At 38.5% G+C, this 16,929-nt stretch overlaps 1 protein-coding gene across 2 annotated transcripts in view; it reads left to right on the forward strand.

The window, feature by feature from the left end:
- STXBP5L (syntaxin binding protein 5L) overlaps window positions 1-16,929 on the forward strand; it is a 189,129-nt gene that overhangs the window by 49,393 nt on the left and 122,807 nt on the right. The gene's annotated exons all lie outside the window — the stretch shown is intronic.

Consider the following 16,929-nt stretch of genomic DNA (forward strand, 5'->3'; position numbering starts at 1 on the left):
ATTTGGAGAATACATATATGCTTTCATGCTATGTGAGGGGTGAGATAATTAGAAGGACTACAGGAAATACTCTGATTTCAAAATACCAGGCAGATCTTCTGTGCCGTTGCTCACCTGCCATGATCTGTGTTCCTTTTGTCCACCTGAAATTTTCCACAGATTTTTTTTAATAATGCATTTATATAGTTAGAGAGTCCAGAGTCCCAAGAAATGATGTCTTTGTTATGATGGCTTTGTTATTTTCTATGTTACCTTAATTTGTTAGTGAAAGGCAGGGAATTAGCAACACTAGGTGAGAACTCTGTGTCTAGTGAAAAATCAGTCACAGTGGTTAAGGGTTACTGATGTTTCAGTTATTGAAAAATCCTGCTGTTGTGCTTGAGAGTTCTTTTTTAGTGTATAGCAAAATGTTAATTTTTAAAGGCTTAGGTGCTTTCTTTGAAGCAAAAGGAATTTTTATGTAGTTCTCTAATGATACAATAATTGCGAGTTTTGTCTGTTTCTTTCTCACTAATAAGGAAAAAAAAAGGAGCTTCTAAACCACGATCACATTCACGAACTACATGAAGATTAATCCTCAAAATGAGAGGTGCTATTAGAGCTGAAGAAACCATTCCTCAGCTTCTTGGTGCTTGGCTATAGTACAGCTGAAAGTGTTTCATTAATGAGCTTTCAGATTAGTCAAGTTTTATGGGTTGAATACAATACCTTGAATGATGCTATCAAACAGTTTAGTACGATTGTAGTTAATAGAGTAATTCTATAGCTAATGAACATACTCTTGAGAACCTGCTTTAGGAATGGGTAAATAGTCTCTATTACCATCAGTCTGGAGATGATGCTGGGATTAATTAGAAGTCCAGTTTTGAATGTGATACAAGTCCAATAGCTGAGATAACTGCTATTTTGAGCCACAGACTGTGCAGGAGTAGTCTGTGATTTAGAAAGGTCTCCCTGTCTTATAAATCACTTGTTTTAGAAGCCAGGGGAGGGGAGACGAGGAAGAGACAGCAAGAGAATCAACACTGAGAAATCTATTACTTGTAAAGAAATGTTCCCAAAATGTCCTAAAAATTTATGTGGCAGGCTCTCTCTCTCTGCTGCACAATAGCAGAGACTTTGATTATACCAGCTAACTACAGGCTATTACTTTTCTGGCAGCCTTCCTAGTGAGGAAGCACACAAGTCTGATTATAGGTGGCAGCCTAAACCATCCCAGAAACTCCAGTACTTTTGTGACTGGCAGCAGCTGTGGTTTACAGACTGGAGACTTCATATCTGCCATACAAAGTCAAAGCTCAGTCTAATCTCTACCTGAAAAAAGGATGCAAAGAGAAAGAGTTCATATTTCCTTTTTCTGATGTGGGGCATGCTCACTGCCCCTGGCCTTCATGATGACAGTATCGGGAGATCTCTCTTAAGGGACTGCACCAAAATGCCGGTAGATTACTTCATCTCCAGAGACAAGGCTGGCTTCTCATGAAGTGGTTGGTAATTTGGATAAAGATAAAATCAGTAAGTTTATTCCCCATGAAGAAGCAGAATGCATCCCTCATTTTCTTGAGAAGTGAATTCATGATACAGCTCTCCGTGATCCTGCACCTTAATATAATGGCTATTACTTGAAGAGCTGGTTAATTACCTTACCAACAAGAGTGTGTGTTAATGGCACTGATGTTTAACAGACAACTGCTACGTTACTAGTTTAATTCTGGTTGAGGTCTTTCTTATGGTGGAGGTATAAATTACCAGTCTGTGAAAGGTAAGGGCTATGTAACCAGAAGGCAGTGCTTGTTAGGGAAGTTTTCACTGTTTTCTCTCTCTTTTGCTTGCCTTGTCTTTTTGTGAATGGGAAAGACAACTGTAGAAATCTTGATAGGCTTAGAGAAGGGAGACAAAAATAATTTGGCTGGACAAAGTATGTTATAGTGACAGACTTGCAGATCTCAGTCTGATTTAGTTTGTTAAAAAGAAGACTGAATGATGGATTTACTGCTTTGTACGTGTCGCTTCCCAGGAATAAAATGGCCATTTGAAAGTTTTCTAACAGAGAAATGCATTGATATAAGGAAGAAATTCTTTACTGAGAGGGTGGTGAGGCACTGGAATGGGTTGCCCAGGGAGGTTGTGAATGTTCCATCCTTGGCGGTGTTCAAGGCCAGGTTGGATGAGGCCTTGGGTGGCATGGTTTAGTGTGAGGTGTCCCTGCCCAGGGCAGGGGGGTTGGAACTAGATGATCTTAAGGTCCTTTCCAACCCTAACTATTCTATGATTCTATGATTCTATGATTCTATGATTCTATTCATGACTTGAAATTCAAGTCTGACAGATTGTCTTAATAGTTTTAGCCCTATCTGTAGTTAGTCTTTGAAGTGAATTCCCAAGCAAAGTCATAGGGTCTTAATTTCTTGAAGTCTTAAATTTTATTGCCTTTCTGGAAGACAGCCTTCTGTTAAAAAAACACTATTGCATCGTTGAGGTTATGCAAGAACTTGGACTAGTTGTTTTCATGCTCCAGCATCCAAGAATATTTGCTTTTTCTCCATTAACTATCAGAGGATATTAGTACTAAAATCTAATATCAGCCAGAGTAATCTCTTTTGTTAGTACTTTGTCTAGTACTTTTTTTTCTTGTTATTACAGTTTGTTTTAATGCTGATCCAGCAATTCTAGTATGCTCTGTAAAGATGGAGCTGGAAACAGAAGAGAGCTCATGATGAAGGGATATTATAGTAAGAGTTTCGGTTAGACGATCATACCTATGAGAGCTTTGGCTACTCATACCTTTTATAACGATATGTTACACAGTGACCTGGAATAAGTTCAGCACTAGAGAAAGGAAGGGAATCTTGGCAAATTAAGTATGAATCTGGTTCAGGTTTCATAATCTGTCTTGCGAAAAAGAAATTGTCAGAACATCCCTAAGTTAACACAGGACACTTTGACATGCAAAGCTCCTTGGTGCAGAGCTTGGAATTTGTGGTATATGATTCAAATGAGGTTTGAAACAAAGGAGGAGCTGCCTTGATTTATGCTTTGTGACTTGCATTTCTACCAGGCTTTTGCTAGTAAACATTTCCAGTAGCTTTGCTCTTCACCATTTCCTTCATTTGAAGAATTTCTTCTGTTCAGCAGGCTGCAAAGCACTGAATGCAGGGTCCAGCTGTGGCACTTGCATTGTGCTAGAGGAACAGTATTGCTGGGGATATCATTGTGGACAAATACGGCCAGCAGCTGAGTACTTTGTATCCAAAGATAATGTCTGTTACAGGAAATGGTTTTAAAAACATTGCAGTAGAATGCATTAAAGCTGGTGTCATTGTCCTGGACTCTGTTAGGTAAAGCAGGATGCATAATGGTCATCCACAAGCATGCATATCTTGAAGTTGACAGAAATTTGGGGCATTGCCTGTATTACTTAAAACCCGTCCCTTCCCAAACCCACAAGGAACAACAATTTTTTCCTTGAATCTCTAAGTATCAAAAGCTATTTTCCTCCTTCTGCCACTGTAGTAATGGTGCCAGAATAAGTAATAGCCAGAATAGAGGAAATAATAGGAAATGTAGCAAGAAATTTCTTACCAAATTTTTGTTTCTGGATCCTATTCATTAACAAACAAATATGGCAGGGACATTATGTGCAATGTGAATAGAAGAGCTTGGACTTTCCAAATGAAGCAAAATCACTGTAGTAATTGTTGTAGAGTCAGCAGGTAGATTTTATGTACCCTCGTTGCAGAGTTGTAATTCAGAAGGAAGTAAAAATACAAGTATTTACTGTCATGACGTAGTAAAGGAAAAGCGTAGCTTGACTTGTAACCTTTGATTCTGACGTGCTGTACTTCGCCAGTGCAAAAACTGATCTTCCTAAAGCTGGTAGACTACCCTTTCTATTGTCTACAGTAGGCATAAGCTCAACTTTAACATAGGAGACTTTATTGTTTTACTGATTTGCAAAATAAAATTGTATGAAATCTATAGTATATATTTGAATTATAAGGTAGATAAACCATTTGGAGACTGTAACTTCTATTTGATAAATACTGTTGAATATATTCTTCTTTGATGTCAGAGTGACCACTTAATTTTGATACTATCTCTATCATTTTACAGTACCATTATTACGTCTGTTATATTATTATTGTGCAATGAGTGTGAATGCTAAAGATTAGAATAGACTGTGGGAAATAGAAATTTCTTTGTGAATTGGATTTAAAATCTGCTTTGGTGTCCATGTCTGAATTTAAAGAAACAAAATATCATTTTATTGTGGGATCATAGAAACTATGTTAAGCAATCTATGCCATCTGACTCTTTGTAGTCAGGGAAATGCGGGACAAGTTTTGGTGTGGTGAATTTACAGTTCTTTTAATACTTGACAGGTCGGCATGGGAAATGCTTGTTTATAGGCTACTGCTAGGGCTCCTTCTCAACAGCTGATAGTTTTAAGACAGCCAAAATTTAAATCAAGCCACAAGAACAGTGGGACACAGTTTCAAGTTCTGATGCTTACCTTTGGCAGAGAGGAGTGAGGAGACCCAGTAAGAATAAACATCTGCCTTTAAATATGGTCAGTTTGACATCATCTCTTTCAGAGGCATTTCTCCTCTTTCCATTTCCTTACTAATCAGTTCAGTTTTTCACACTACAGATCAGTGCTATGATGTAAAATGCGTAACTTGATCCAAACCATGGCCTTACATTTTTATCACATGTTAGAATGTGAGAATATCTCATCTTTAACAGAGATCCATCAGCAAATTTGGACAAGAGAGCCTCAAGCATTGTCAGTAGCTGTATGTCTTGTCAATGCTAGTCCTAACACATCAGTGTTCTCAGAAGACCTTCTTATATGGCTTCTGCTTTATCTATGCAGATACTGTTATTTCCTTGTGCAAACCTAAACTCTGAATCTGTTTACCTACTCTTTGAAGATTCAGAGTCCTTCCAAAGCATAAAAATCACAACATGAGAAGTGTGCACTGAAGAGAATGGGGGGGGAGTTATTTTTGTTTGGGGTGGATTTTTTTGCTTGGGTTGGAGTTGGATTTTTTTGTCAGAAAGAAAACTTTCTGCTCCACTGCCATTCCTTAATTCTTAATTTTTTGTGTGATAGTTTTGATTGCCCTATGCTGTGAGTGACTTCCTGGGAGGAATAATCTCATTCTTCTTCCTCTTGCAAGCATTGATCACCTATATCCTTCTTTCCTTGGTATCTTCATATTTCCACCATCTTTTAGATGTTTCTCTCCAACCCAGTGTGTTTGTGTGTGTGTGTGCTTGTCTCTCCCAGTCTGATTAAGTTCTTTGAGCTGATTTAGGAAATCTAATGTGGTTCTACAAAAGCTTCTCTAATAATATTCACTCAGAAAGTTAACAGACTCTTGAGTTTTCAGTATTGGAAATCTCCTACTCCATTTGGTAAGTTAAGCCACAGGGCAGGAGGTGACAACTGAAAGCAGGCAGTCCAATTTCCAGGTTCAAAATCACCCCCGTGTTTTCCTAGACAGACATCCGAAGCAATGGGATGGTTAAGTGCATTGAAATGAAATGGAGATAATATCTTTCTTCCCCTAGACTTTGTTCCATATGAACCTTATGTATTTAATTTCTTGTATCTACCTTAAAATGGATCTAGATGCTAATTTTTATGCTGAATGCGAAACAACAGTGCTAGGAAAAATTAAAAGGTTTGGTTTTCTTCCCTTAGTAAATTTGCATTAGCAAATCAGGAACGTAGAGGGCAGAAGATGGGTCTGTGCAGAGGTACTCTATATTTTAATCTGCTATTCAAGTCTTGTAGACAATATAGGATTAAAGAAATGTGACTTTTGAGATTATTGTTTTTTGGGGTAGAACAGAATAGGTATACTTTTGTGTCACTGAATGTTCAGTGGTGTTTCTTAGGGTTTAACAAAATGGAAGTTCAGAGTACATCTCCATGTTTAACCTCCCAGAAATTTCTGATTTGACTTTCACATTAGTGAGAGTAAAAGGCTTTAACTAGTCGGTGGTCACCCTTCCTCATCTTCCCTACAGTTTATATACTGGAACTTCTATACGGCTATGCGAGTAGTATCTCCAACTTGTGAAAATCAATGTGGGGAGAAGCTCACACAATGGATGTGTGTGTACACTGTCAAACTGGATTTCTCCCTGTTTTGCTCCAGGTTTCTCTTCTCCTTTGCTCATGCTATATGTATGATAGATTGCTCTTAGGATTCTGTTTAGGTTTGTTGTGGTTTAAACTCAGTCAGCCACGCACCCTCTCTCTCACTTCCCCCTTTCCTCTCCCTGCTCCCAGAGGGATGGGGAGGAGAATCAAAAGAATGTAACTCCCATGGGTTGAGATAAGAGCAGTCCAGTAACTAAGGTATAACCCAAATCACTACTGCTACCACCAATAATAATAATGATAAAGGAAATAACAAGGGAAGAGAATACAATTGCTCACCACCCACCAACTGATACCCAGCCTGACCGAGCAGTGATCTCACCTTTCCTGGTAGCTGCCCCCAGTTTATATAGTGGGCATGACGTGCTGTGGTATGGAATACCTCTTTGGTTAGTTTGGGTCAGGTGTCCTGTCTCTGCTTCCTCGCGGCTTCCCCTGCTTCCTGGCAGAGCATGAGACTCACAAAGTCCTTGGTCAGAGTAAACATTACTGAGCAGCAACTGAAAACATCGGTGTTGTCAGCGCTGTTCCCAGGCTGAAAGTCAAAAACACAGCGCTGCACCAGCTACTAAGAAAGAGAAAAATGACTGCTACTGCTGAACCCAGGACAAGGTTGTAAAAGCTGTCTTCCCTAGAGAAACCAAGCTTAATAAAATTGATAGAGGGTATTCTTCAGTAGGCAGTATGGATGGCCTACACCATGTCTTGCTTCCTCTGCGCAGTTAGTTCCCCTGCAGGATTCCTCCCTCACACTGCAGAGGCACAAATTAGATAGGCTTAAGGTATTTTTCTCTTTGGCTTGAGTAGAGACGAGGGCCCTGGTGGTGTTTCCTATTGATCTATGCTGGATTTGCAGCTGTTACTGCAGATATACTTCCTGAAGAAGATCTTCCTGCAGATCTTCTACAAAACCTGTAGATCTTGCCAAAGATTATAGCAGTAGTAAAGCAGGGCTGGATTGATAGCCATCCAGCCTCAACAGTCTCTGCTGGCTCTCTTCATTCTGTAGTGAGGGATTTGGATTATTGGTAGTCAGTGCCCCCAGTAGCACCATCTTGCCCTTGTTTACCTGACAGAGCCTCAGCATGAGAACTATGCTTCAGCTATGGCAGTATTTCAGTTCTCTCAAATTCTGCAAAGAATAATCCCTTGGAGGGAGGCAGAGCTCTCTGTCTTTTAAATTTGGATTGCTAAGGAAGTCTAAAAGTAGTTTTGATCCCTTTTGATTCTTGTCCAACAAGATCTAGAATTGGGTTATTCTGAGTTAATACTGTATTAGTATAGTAAGTTCTGAAACAGCGTCCCGCTTCACTGAAACATGCAGGCTTCAGTAATAGGCATGGAAAAACTGGGATCGTTAGAGATTTCTGCTACATCCTGTTTTATTCCCAGAAGTAGTCAGTCTTTTCTTAAACTGAAAATGCTCTTTGAACCTTACTTAGTATTCACCAGCTAGGCTTTCAAACCTTTACTCATGTTTTAACCCATGTTAACTAATGTGATTATAAATTTTAATTCAAATAAAACATAAATGCTTAACACAGCTGGTAACAAACATGAGCGTCATTTGCATAACACAATCTACAAATATCTGTTTAAAGTGACAAAGTTGTAGTTCATACTGATTTACACCAAAAGGGCTTCCTGAAATACATTATAACCAGCTGCTGGTTACCTGTTTCGTACAAATTGGATGGAAAGACTGACGAACTATGGTCTATAATGTACTTTATTTCAAAATCTGAGACCATAAATATGTGGCTCAGGAGGATTATACGAGTGATGAAATGTAGGTAACATTTAACCTTTGTCTTGCACTAGGAAAAAAACAATGCCTCTTCCATGTCATCTGTTGCTGAAAACTTTTCTTAAAAACCCATGAGTTTTACAGTAATAGAAGACAAATTGACTGTTGAATAGCTTCATTGCCAATTTGGACTCCTGTTGATAGCACGTGAGTTCCATGCTTTACCTGTCAATTCTTGTTTAATAAATGAAATTCTATATTAATATTTTTCCTTATTAAGTGTCAAAATAAGTCAAAATAAGATTGGCAAAAGTGCTGAGTATTAATAGAGTGTAACTAGAATGCATAGAAATGTCTTTCATCTGTTTTTCTGAGGCAGGAATGAAATTACTGCCTAATTTAACATATTGAACCTCCTCTTAATAAGGTTTTGAATGTGAAGTACTTTCTGTGTTGTACCAGAGACGACCTGGAACCATCCAGTACTAAAGAGATGATAATAGAGCTGATGCAGGTGATGAATTTGAGGAATTGCTCATAAACTGACAAGCTACAAGCAGCTTCCTGCTAAGTAATAAGATTATTTAATATTTCAGGCGGCACTGCTCTGCCTAAAAAGATCGTGGTGAATGAGCTCAGCATCTGCATCATCTTGTAGCTGGGTAAACACTGAAATGTCTGAATGAAAGGCTTTTAAAGTAAGTAATTTTTTTTGGCATATTGATGTTATAGGGCGCATTCCTTGAAACAGTGAAAATGTTCAGACAATCAAGGGAATGAACCTCTAAACCACTTAACCTCTTACAAAGCCTGAGCCAAGATCAGGTACTGTCTGTCTCAATGCATTAGTACCTGTGTGTTAGTGCATTTTTTTGTGACTAAAGTGCCCTTGCATAATATATCTCTCTAAGGATATACATAATTATACTCAGATCTCTCAGTTAAACACAAGTGTCATGTGTTGTTATACATGGAAATTTTCTGACATACTACTGGATAAGACTGAAAATGTATTCTCACTGAGCATCATCGAATAGTCCACTTTGACTTCAGTGCCTTGGGGTTATATTTGCGCAGTATACCCTGCTGCTTATTCCAGCATAATCAGAAAATTTAACAGAATGATGATATAATCTGATTTGTGAAGTTGAGTTCATACAGTAGATATGTGAATCAGAATACAAGTTCTGCTAATGATCTGTTATTGGACAATCACTTCGCTTGTGTAACTGGTAACTGTCTTCATAGCTGGTGGTCTGGAGACTTTCAGGGACTAGATTTCTTAAAATTAATTCTAGGATTTTTTTGTTTGCTTGTATATGAAGGGGGCCTATAAGGATCCTGGAAAGGGGCTGACTCTGCAGCCTGTAATGGCAGGACAAGGGGTGATGGGTTCAAACTGAAACAGGGGAAGTTCAGGTTAGATATAAGGAAGAAGTTCTTCCCTGTAAGGGTGGTGAGACACTGGCAAAGGTTGCCCAAAGAAGTGGTAAATGCTCCATCCCTGGCGGTGTTCAAGGCCAGGTCGGACAGAGCCTTGGGCGACATGATCTAGTGTGAAGCATCCCTGGCCATGGCAGGGGGTTGTAACTGGATGATCTTAAGGTCCTTTCCAATCCTAACCATTCTATGAATCTATGATTCTATGATTTATTACGGTGTACATGTAATTGTGAATTTAACTTTGAAAAAAAAAATAGGTTGATCATAGAAAGCATTTATTTTGTGCTTAGCAGACTTCCTTTTGAATGCCTCTTTAGCATGCTTATAATTTTTCAGAGAAGTACAGAATTATCTCACCATTTCAGTAGAAGTTTTTAATTCTGTATTTCAGTTCTATGTTGATGTATTGGTAACCATAAGCAAAGTAGGTTTGGGGGACATCTTTGCACCCAACAAGAGTAAAATCGAGGCCATTCTTATTGTAGGACTGAGAACAAAATGGGCTGCGTTAAATATTTATATCTGTGCTCCTGATTTGCTTTGACTAGATCAGGAGTAAGACTACAGTGCACAGACAGAGCTCATCCTAGAACTCCATAATTGCACATGAAACAGAACTGTAGTTGTGGAGGACTCACTGCTGTGAAGTACCTAGCATGAAGAATTCACAAGAAGTAAGGAGAGCAACCGTTTATTATTCTAACACCCCTGAAAAAGGTTTCACTCTCTGTATCTGTATTAGCCAAAATAGATTGTAAAACAGTTTCAGATAAGAGGGAACACTATTTAATCATCTATTCTCATCTCCTGCAGACTACAGAGTTTGCCTTAGGACCTTCATTACCTAATTCCTTTGTCTTACCTAATTACCTAAGTCCAGTGGTTGGAGCTGGAAGTAGAATTTGGGAACACATGCAGCCTTGTTTTAAAGATTTTCAGTAATGGCTAATCGCTGTCTTTGTTTAAAAGAGAAAGTCTAGTGTGTATTTTCAAGCTCTGTCATGACATGGATGAAGGTTTAATGCATTTTTTTAGTAGTATAACTTTTCCATAGCAGCCACAGGAAGAGTTAATGTTTGGAAGAATGTCTTTTTATTTTTAGAAACAAGGAGTTTGACAGATCTTTTGACCTTTTTTGGAACAACTTACTAAGTGATCACTTTGCATTTTATCTTCTTTTGTCACCGGTTGTTCTTCATTACTGGCAGCTATGGGGAGATTCAGCACCTTTTGATCACTGTTACAACTGGCTAGAAATTCAGTGACCTTCTCTAAACATGTTTTCAACAAATTCAGTGACAAAATGGACAAGCAGGGATAATGTGAATACTAACACACATTAACTTTTACATGCACTGAGGTTTAGTATGAAAGCATTGTAGATGGTTGCATTTGTCAGTGATCGCGCATGTGGTAGCCTGCATCTGTTATGTGTGTTCTGGGTGTTCAGATACACATGGAGCAAATACTGTGTTAAATATTAATATCTGAAGGCTGAGTTAAAGCTGCCTGCTTGGTTTCTTTTGTAAGGAAGAGTATTGTAGTCTGCTGTCTATGCCCAGTGCATACGAATGGCCAGCAAATAGTATCATTTGCATAGTCGCCTTAAAAAGCAATAAATTGAATAAATGCAGTTGTTACCAGTTTTTAGATCTATATCTCTATATGTTGTTGTGCAGACTTTTGGTTATGTTAAAGTGATTTTCTGGCTTTTGGATGTTCCAAAATACACAGCCCTCATTTTGTGGCCCAGTTTAGTTTTCTATAACCTCCAGTGTACATTAGGACAAGAGTATTATTCTGTCCCAGCTTATTCTCTCTGTAGTTTTTTACCAGATGTGTTTGTAAACGAGCTTAATAGATAGACTTTTGCTTCTGTTCCTTTATTTGTCATGCCTTTAACTAAACTTGTGTCAGCATTTGTAAACTTCTTTGAAACAACAGCCCCTGTGAGTACAGTTAATATGCTCTTCCCTCACTTCTACAGATTTCAGTTTTCGCTTGCTATTGCCTTCTTGTTTGTATCTGTATGTGTCAGGGATCTTGCTGAGGTTTATGCCTACATGAAAAGAAATAGAGGACGCCCACTGTAAGTGCAAGCTCTTACAGTTGTTTGTTACTACCGCAAGAAATACAGCCTCAAAATATAGATCTTTCAGGCCTGGCAATGTGGAGCTTTTACAGACTAGTAACTAAATGGCTCCTTTTTTGGAGGTGACTTTAGAGCTGGGTGATTTCTGTTAATGACTATAGATGTATGTATATATGCATATACAAATGGAAATTGAAAATTATTGGTACTCCTCAAATGGGATATGAACTTATTCATCTACGTGTTATTTGCAGAACAGTGCTAGAGTCGTTACCTCTGAGCATCTGCTTTTCACAGTTTGCTATTTCAGGTTTAGGGTCGATTGAGTTCAGTCACATGGTGATTGTATTCATGTTCTGTTTCCAGAACAGATGATTCCCAAAATGACAAAGATCTGAAAGGCGGTCTCGCAAAGGGATGAAATATATAGCCCTATAAGTGCTGGTAATTCTTGTGGTATCTGCAGATATTTTGGGAATTAAAATAGCTTCTAAATTCATAGGAATCAAAAAAACATGTGAATAGTGTTGATGTGAATTTGCATGTTACTTGAATAAATGGTCATATTTTTCACAGCATTCATTCAGCTATCCAACTGTAGCCTATATATATAGACTTGCCATTAAATGCAAGCTACCCATGAGTGCTTTAACCTGGAAGAAATCAAAGTTGCCAAAAGCAATTTTTTTCTGCCTATATATATCATAATGGATATTTAGCTGTTCCTGAGATGAATTGTTACATAATTTGTATGCACGAACAGAAAAATCTATGTCAAGGGAAATAAACAAGGCAAAGGTTATTGTAGACCAAAAGCTCACTCTTACTGGTGCCAAAAAGGTCTGTATTTATAAAATACATCATGCTTAGCATCCTGAGAGATTCCATCTTTCCACAGTGAAGGGGAAAAAAATAAGAGATCTTTATTATCAGATGAATGAACTCAAGTTACAGTGAAGCTCATTGTAAAACTGAATCCTTCTATATTTTAAACAAAACCCACTAAAAGTTGTTTAATGAAGCAGTGTCCAGTGAATGCACAGCAAATAGAAGGCCATAAAGCTAGGATTAGGTTGCATGTTCTTTTTAAGGAATTCAGTGAGCTCAACTACATGTATTTAACAAAATGAAGCTTCATAATGGGGTGCTTATTTTTGGAAAAGCAATGGAGAAGTCTCAAAAACCATACCAATGTAATTTCCCAATTTGTTAAGGTAATTAAGAGGTGTCACAGACATGTGTTGAAAACTGTATTGAATTTAACAAATAACAAAATGCCATGTACATTTTTACACTGTCTTAAGGAAACCATTTCCAAATGATGTGTAGCTCCTTTTGTACTGGAAGTTGAGCACATATTCTAAAATCTGTATTAAAAAAACCCATGAGAGCCATTCAAGAGCTAACAAAATTGCTGTGACATGAAAATAAAGGAGCTCAGGGTATTTTAGTTTTATTTATGCGGAAGATGGATAAGATACAGCTTGATCACAGTTTCAAAGCAGGAAATTTCTGCTGGGAGGAAGTTATTTAATTTAGCACATAAAGGCATAATGAGATCCAAAGGCTTGAAACTGAAGCTGAATGTATTGATTCTACATATAGCATGACATTCTTAATAGTGAGGAGAAGTGAACGCTGGAGCAATATGCTTCTGAAATCACGAAGATAGACTATCTCATGAAAAGAGAGAAAAACTCTGTTAGAAGCCCATTTGAGGTACAAAACCTAGGGCCGTGCCACTTATTTGTACCAAAATATACACTTTCCTTATTAGACAGAAAATAGATGTATGTGAGACTTATAGAAATTCCACGAAGGAACTGTAAAACTATATTCCAGGAACTGAAAGTAGCTATGTTCAGAACTACAAATCTAGTTGATAAAGATGATGTTTTTATAATGGTTATGTTCTGACAAAATCCATTCTGTGACCCAGATACAGCTGACTAACCTCCTGGTTGGTTTAGTTGGTTAGTGATATGTTTGAATTCTTCAACCATTCTGTTAATTATTTGGCTAAATCATTGGTGGGGTTTCAACTGATAAATCATGCAGTGGCATAGGTCTTCTGCAAGAAGAAGCTGTTCTATATTCCAGTTACACACTAAACCAATTTTACAGTTGGTTTATGTAATGGAGTAACACCAGCCCACAAGCATCTGCTTTTAGGGTGCTGCATATTCCTACTCAGACATGTACCAGTCAGTGCAGATCAGATGACAGGACTTCTTCAAGCAGCACCCCACAATTCCCAAATGTTTCAAAAGAGAGGCTATAAATAGGGATTGCCTGATTTAAGTGTGTCTTTTAATAGAGCAGTGGATGTGAGACCCTGGTTTCTGCATAATAATTATAACCCCTTAATTTAGTGCTCATTGCTGCACATAGATTGGTTTTAGTCATGGAAGAAGTTAAGTGGTTGAAAAATACATAGCTTGGTGTAATTTTCTTCTATGGGAGAATTCTGGTTTTGGAAAAGATGCCATATATAATTTAACAGTTTTTATTCAACAGGGGATTGTTTGTTAGCTGCTTGGCATGCTTTGGCAGGAGGTCCTTTATGATACCATGGCTTCAGTTCCTCTGCCTTGCAAGGAGGAACAAATCAGACTGCAGTCCTTGTTACTGCAGAAAGATTTAAACTGACACTAGTAAAGAATCGCCCATCTTAATGAAGAACATGTCTTACCTCTGCCTCTTCTGCTCCTACTGCAGGTAACACTGGTCTCAACTCCAGTCAGTTCGAACGTATTTGCACTTTTGGTTCTCAGCTAACACACAAGACTTTCAAGTCTTCAGATGCCATTAGTACTAACCACTGTGAAGAATGAAAGACATCAGATCTATATGTATCATGTAGTGAAAATGAGTCATGGAAGCTGTGGCATGCTGTGGAAAGTTTGGTCATAGGTCAGGCTTATGAGAACCTTTGCCCATTGATACCTCTCCTATGTATGCAATCATTCACTGGCAACTTTGGTTTCCAGTAAAACATACCCGTATATGCATGTGATCTGACATCAGGCATTCAAGATGAGTATGGATATGACATGAGAATATCAGATATAGACTAACTGATCTTTATACAAGTGACCAAAGGGATTTGAAGGGAAGATCTGGATTGAGTTGTAATGTTGGGAAATGGAAATTATCTTTAACTTGTGGTGGAATGGCCCAAGACATGAGACTGTGAAGTCTTTATTGATAATGTATTATGCTGTCATAGAAGTCTTCATCTGGGAAGCTGAACTCAATTTTTTTTCCCCTATAAAATAATAAGGTTTTGAATAACAAGATGTTGAAATACTCTGTAAAAAACTGTTGCATACAAGTGAATACAGAGCAAAATACCCTACTTCACATATATAAATATTAAACCCAGGATTAAACAATTTTTTCAGGAAGAACATTTTTCCATTAGATTGTTACTGCTGTCACAGTTTCACTTCTCGATGCGCATAATTCTGATTTTACTTGTTTCACTCTAGATCCCCCCAGATATCCAGACTTAGTTTTCATCTTTACCTTTTATGTATAAGTTAGGATAATCTGGCATGTCTGTGAAAGCCTCTGAGAGATCCAACATACTGATGAGAGAGAAGATGGTGACTGCTTTTTATCCTTGAAACCCATGATGTCTGCTTCAAGATATTCAGATGCTTCTGTGTTAGTCCCCCCTTTTAATATCCTCAGAGATATTCCACTCTCCCTGATAGCAGTGTCATTGTTTAACAGAAAAAGCAAAAGTAAAAGAATACATTCAGTCAGAAGCCTGTACTGTAGCTACTTCTGCTCTATGTCCTGGTAGAATTCGCTGGCATGAAAAGATTTAATAAGGTACGGTTGCACTCCTCTGTGCTTGGCAGCAAAGCACGGAATTTCAGAAGGTGGACTGAAGTGCAAGAGCGTGTGCCAAGTCATCCTATCTCTCCAGCTCCTTCTGCTGAAAGGACCTCACTGCAGCTCCCAGGATGTTTGAAAACCACCATCAGTCAGTAAGAAAGCTGCTCTTTAAGCACCAGTCCTTACTTTAAGGCAATTGGCCAGGCTGACTCAGACGGCACAATTTCTCTCTTATTTTAGTAATTTGTGAAGTATTTCAGTCTGAACACTTATGCAAATAAATGTGAATTACTGGAGAGTGCTTTCTTTGTGATACACTGAATGAAATCATCTACTCTGTTAGGATATTTCCTCGAGAACTGACTTAGCATGATACTTATTCTGAAGGGTGACAGCAGCTTAATCAGGGCAATACTAGTGTAATTTTCATTAAGAACAGTCATTAGCCAGTACCATGTATTTATACTGAATATAGAGCTTAAGTTAAAGGGAAAGCACTTACCTCTTAAAACTTCCACTCAGTTTGAAATCCCTGTTGGGTTTAGTGCCAGTCTTGTTTCCTGTTACTTTACAACAAGTAGTGGGGAACGATATAAAAAAAGTGCCACAGAGCAGTCATTCAGAATAGGTCAGAGAATTACCATCAACCCTTAAAAAGTATCCTCGACATCTGTCTTTATTGTCCATTTTAAACAGGTTGTTTAAATGATGCACAGGTTTTTATTATTTGATTGGTGATGGTTGTATTCAGGACCACATTTTGGGAACAAGTTGCAAATAGAGTTACTTTCAGTACTTTTCCACCTTGCTGTCTTGTAGTGATGTTTTATATACAGCTTTTCATTTGGAAATACCAGTGCACTGAGATCGCTCTCAAGGGAAATATTGTATTCTTATGTAAAATACTATCTCCACCTTACAAATAGGGAAACAAAAGCACAGGGAAGAAAAGGTACCTTTTTTTTTCACGCTGAGGTTGTCGAGTAGAGCACTGACAACATCAGGAGTAGAGCTCAGGTCTGTTAAGGTCAGTGGTCTCCATTAAACTGCTTGTTTAGCAACTGGAAAAGCAATTGCTTAATACTTTAAAGTTTCCACCCTCACATTTGCTAATCTATGGACTCTACTTCCCTGAGGCCAATTTTAGAATAGTTTACTGCAAGGCTTTTCACCTATGAAAGGGGAAGTAAAGTTTCTGACATCTGCCTGCAGTATGGGTGCTCAGTTGGCACTTTTGTGTTCAGGAATTTACAATATGCTGTGTTCAGTTCCGGGCCCCTCACTACAAGAGAGACATGGAGATGCTGGAGCAGGTACAGAGAAGGGCAACGGAGCTGGTGCAGGGCCTGGAGCACAAGTGTGATGGGGAATGGCTGAGGGACCTGGGGGGTTTAGTCTGGAGAACAGAAGGCTCAGAGGAGACCTTATTGCTCCCTACAACTGCCTGACAGGAGGATGGAGTGAGGTGGGGTCGGTCTCTTCTCCCAAGGAGCAAGTGACAGGACAAGAGGAAATGGCCTCAAGCTGCACCAGGTAGGATTAGTCTGGAGCTTAGTAACAATTTCTGCACTCAGAGGGTGCTCAGGCATTGGAAGAGGCTGCCCAGGGCAGTGGTGGAGTCACCGT

This window comes from Psittacula echo (genome assembly GCF_963264785.1).
Source record: "Psittacula echo genome assembly, chromosome: 3".
NCBI lineage: Eukaryota > Metazoa > Chordata > Aves > Psittaciformes > Psittacidae > Psittacula > Psittacula echo.